Source organism: Myotis davidii, unplaced genomic scaffold (assembly GCF_000327345.1).
Source record: "Myotis davidii unplaced genomic scaffold, ASM32734v1 scaffold991, whole genome shotgun sequence".
Classification (NCBI taxonomy): domain Eukaryota; kingdom Metazoa; phylum Chordata; class Mammalia; order Chiroptera; family Vespertilionidae; genus Myotis; species Myotis davidii.
This window is the reverse complement of record NW_006283137.1, coordinates 13,983-16,466: the sequence shown is the minus strand read 5'-3', so window position 1 is coordinate 16,466 and position 2,484 is coordinate 13,983. Positions and strand designations below refer to the sequence as shown.

The window sequence follows — 2,484 nt, the reverse complement described above, 5'->3', positions numbered from 1 at the left end:
CCCTCGGAGGGCGCGATAGAGACTTAGCGGTGGCCCCATCCCAGCCGCCGAGTTGTTTGGTAACTTCCCGCCTTGGTGGCTGCCACTCCGCGCAGGCCTGGGCCTAGGCTAGGGATGGCTCCATCGTGCCCGCTGCCTGCCCGCGAGGGTGTAAGAGGCACCCTGGCCGTTTCTCTCTCCTGGGACCGGGGAGGCCTCGAGGTGCTGCCCTCCCTCCCTGCTCCCTCCCCATGCCTTGAGGGCCCAGTGGCTCCCCCGCCTCGCCTCCCGACCTGGCCCTCCAGTCCCGCCTGGAGCGAAAGGCCCTCCTCTGTGCCAGTCCCCGGTGGGGTGGTGCTGGGCACACAGTAGGATGGCGAGTGGGGAGAGTGGAGACAGACGGGCAAGTGTGCATGGCAAGTGCTCCACTGGGCTCAACCCAGGGAGGCTCCCCGGAGGAGGTGACCTTCAAGATGGGCCTGAGGTCATGCACGAACCAGAAGATGGGGCACAGGTGTGCAGGGAGGAGGAGAGGCGGGGGCTGCATGCTGAGCTGCCTGGTGCCTAGATCCCGCCTGAGACCACCCACCGAGGACCACACTGCCGGCTGCATGACCGCCCCGACCGCCCTCGTCTGTGCCACCTCAGTCCCAGGACGCCTTTCCCATCGAGTGTTTTCATTGTGGGTCCTGGCTTTGCCCACCTGCTCTTCTCTCCTGGGGGCCTCCTTCCATGTCTCCCTCCAGCTCACTTTCTCCCTGCCCGCCTCCCAAGGCTTCCATTAAACCCCCAACTCCCCCCCCCCCCCCCCCAGCCCCCCTCTCCGCTGTCCAGATCTGCTCACTTTCTCAGACACCCGGGAGCCTGTCCTCTGGCCTCCTGCCCGGCTGCCTAAGGCCAGTCCCGGGCGCGAACAAGACCCAGGCCTGGTGGGTGACACCTGGAGGCCGAAGAACCTCTCGGCCTCAGTTTCCTCATCTGCGAACTGGGGACAGCAGTGCTGACGGGCCTGGCTTGTGCGGAACAGCCCGAAGCGATCGGGACGGCCCCCTCCTCCCCAGGCAGCACACAGGAAGTGCCACAGTCTAGCGTGATCCCCAGTCGAGCCACGCCCACGCCCAGATGGGGCGAGGGAGATAGCGGGTCTGCCAGCCGCTGCATGGGGCTGTTTGTCAAAAGGAAGGACTTACCCAACCTGGTGTCGCAAGGCGCTGGGTGCTGGGTGCGGCGCTGGGCACCCGTTGTTTTGATAACAGCCCTGGGAAGGGGACGGGTTTGCAGTTACTGTCCCCAAAGGAGACTTGGGGACACGGAATTCCATAGAAAGTGAGGACTTTAGCCAGAGCTGGGTGTAGACTAGACACTCAGACCTCAGGGTAGGGTGTGAGGAGGGGCCGAGGCTGGCAGGGAGGGGGCACTGCTGCTGGACGCGCGTATAGTAGGGTGGGGTGCACCCCAGGGCCACGCCGGGTTCTGTGATGCCGGAGGCGCCACCACGTGCGCTGGTGGGTGGTGCAGTGCCCTGGCCTCTGGCCCCAGGTCCGCCCCTGGGCCTTCGTCACTCCCTCCCCCAACCCGAGGTCCCTCCCCCAGGTGACGGAGCCCCAACCACCGCACCCAGCGGCCCTTCCCGGGACAGGCCCCTCCTCCGGCCGCCTCCCAGGTAAGAGCAGGTCTGGGGCTTGGGGTTGGTGGCCTTGCCCCCCAGCCCTGGCATCCGGTTCCGCGGCTGGGCAGCTCCACCCCTTCCCAATTCCTTTGGGCCCCTGGGCTCTGGGCTGCGAGTTCCTCCTGCGTCCTCCCGGGTGTGGGGCCGGGACTGCAGCTCCCAGCCCACCCCAGGCACCCGCAGCCCCGGGAGGGTGTGAGGGGCCGGCGGGAGGCGGGTCACGAAGGCTGGCACCCCTGACCTCCAGCAGGGAGTGGGGAGTGGCAGGGGGCAGCTGCTCACGCCCCTGGGCGAAGCGGCTGGTCCTGGGCACTGGGCGCTGCGCTCAGCAGACTCACTGCCTGAAAGGCCGCACCCTGCCTCTCCCTGGCCTGGCTCAGGGCTCAGGAATGGTGCACCCGGAAACTCACCGGACCTGCCCCGCCTGAAGCAGGGTGCCAGGGCGCCGCGTGCCCCCAAAGTCAGTCCTGGCCAGTGCCCAGGTGAGCCCCCTCCCCCGGGGGAAGGCTGCTGGGCCCAGGCCTTAGCTTCTCGCTTCTCCCACCTCCCACCTCCCTGCTCCTCCCACCCCACTCCCACGGCTGTCCTGTCTGGAGAAGGGGTGTGGGGAGGCCCGTGGAGCTGGGCGTGGGAGGGTCTGGCTGAAGGACCATCTGTGCCCTCCACCCGTTTCCGGGCTGAGGGTGGAACCCCTCCCATCCTCTGCTGTGAAGGGGAAGGGGCTGGGATTGCGTGGGGGCCTGGACACCCCCAAGCAGGACCCTGTCTGGGCACAGTCCCCGCCGGACCTGCTCTGCCTGGGCACCGCCCCCCTCACCCCAGGAAGCGCCCTGAGC

The 2,484-nt window shown here is 68.0% G+C and overlaps 2 long non-coding RNA genes across 3 annotated transcripts in view; one reads left to right on the top strand and one right to left on the bottom strand.

Moving 5' to 3' along the window:
• LOC107182809 overlaps positions 1 to 880 on the bottom strand; it is a 2,115-nt gene extending 1,235 nt beyond the window's left edge. The window contains exon 1 of the long non-coding RNA XR_001513545.1: positions 824 to 880. This is a non-coding gene — a long non-coding RNA (uncharacterized LOC107182809). The remainder of the gene's footprint in view (positions 1 to 823) is intronic.
• Positions 881 to 1,170: 290 nt separating this feature from the next.
• Positions 1,171 to 2,478, top strand: LOC102763628. Of its 2 annotated transcripts, none has more exons than XR_435143.2 (3): positions 1,171 to 1,305; positions 1,573 to 1,642; positions 2,029 to 2,478. It is a non-coding gene; the product is annotated as an uncharacterized LOC102763628 (long non-coding RNA). The 2 variants fall into 2 exon arrangements; XR_001513541.1 differs by having other exon boundaries at positions 1,171 to 1,355.
• The last annotated feature ends 6 nt before the right edge of the window (positions 2,479 to 2,484 follow it).